Here is a 1,543-nt window from a genome sequence, read left to right as displayed (position 1 = left end):
AAAAAAAAAAAAAAAAAAAAAAAGGATAAAAATTTGTATAGCAAAGTTTTGTCACTAATTACTCTTGCCACCGGTAGGACACTGTTATTAGCTTTCATGTGTCCTTCCAGAAACATATATAAGACTATTATAAGAACTTGCCAAATTTGCAAGTTTTTTATTATAATGAATTTGCCAAATAAAGTGCTGTTTATAAGACTTGCATGTATAAGACTACTTCTCTCTCCAAGATACACTGTTAAGTGAAAAAAAAAAAAAAAAACCATGATGCAAGACAATATGTATAGATGCTACTTATAGAAAGAGGTAAACATACCTGTATTTGAATATATATATAATTTTGAAAATACCATTTTACATGTGTGTGTCTACATTTACAATATAAAAGTCTAGGTGTAGATATACTGTGTACTAGGAAATACTCGTTTATAAGATATTGCCAATTTCTTCCACAGAAGTTGTGTTGATTTACCCTCCCATCAATGTGAAAAGAAGATCAGACCACACCTGCTTATGCAGCCCTTACAGGAGAGATTATTGTTTCAACTAGCATTGTCCCAGATCATCTAAATGGAAGCTCAAGCACTCACAGTGAAGAAGAGAAAGTGATTGAGAATCCTGGATTCTTATAAACTCAGTGAACTTGGTTTATTGTAGATTTTCTGGGTAACTACTGGCAGTTTATAAATTGGACTTCATAAATATTCAATATTTAATGAATCTTTAGGGGTTAATGGTGTTGAGCTTTGTGTGATTTGAGAATATGACTCTTTTTATTTTTTTTATAGTGAATGACAATTTTAAAGTTTCTAAGTTAGAGATGTGAAGTTGGATCCACTGGCTTCAAAGCATTATTAGATTTTGACCTGGTGTGATGGCTCACGCCTGTAATCCCAACACTTTGGGAGGCCGAGGTGGTGGACCACCTGACATCAGGAGTTCGAGACCAGCCTGGCCAGCATGGCTAAACCCTGTCTCTACTAAAAATGCATAAATTAGCAAGGTGTGGTGGCACATGCCTGAAATCCAGCTACTCAGGAAGCTGACGCAGGAGAATCACTTGAACCCAGGAGAGTGAGGTTGCAGTGAGCTGAGATGGCACCACTGCATTTCAGCCTGGGTGACAGATTGAGACTCTGTTAAAAAAAAAAAAAAAAAAAAAGCATTATTATGCTGACTAGATTGCTCTAGTTCAGTGGTTCTTACAAGTGTGGTCTCTGATGCCTATAAGCCCAGCACTTTGGGAGGCTGAGGCAGGTGGATCAGGAGGTCAGGAGTTCGAGACCAGCCTGGCCAACATGGTGAAACCCCATCTCTACTAAAAATACAAAAATTAGCTGAGTGTGGTGGCATGTGCCTGTAGTCCAGCTACTCGGGAGGCTGAGATAGGAGAATTGCTTGAACCTGGGAGGTGGAGGTTTTGTGAGCTGAGATCAAGACACTGCACTCTAGCCTAGGAAATAGAGCTAGACTCAATCTAGAAAAAAAGAAAGAAAAAAAAAAGTGTGGTCTCTGGAACAATAACATCATTATCACCTGGAAA

The sequence above is a fragment of the Cebus imitator genome, unplaced genomic scaffold (genome assembly GCF_001604975.1).
Source record: "Cebus imitator isolate Cc_AM_T3 unplaced genomic scaffold, Cebus_imitator-1.0 Scaffold681, whole genome shotgun sequence".
Lineage (NCBI taxonomy): Eukaryota > Metazoa > Chordata > Mammalia > Primates > Cebidae > Cebus > Cebus imitator.
This window is presented reverse-complemented; position numbering follows the sequence as displayed.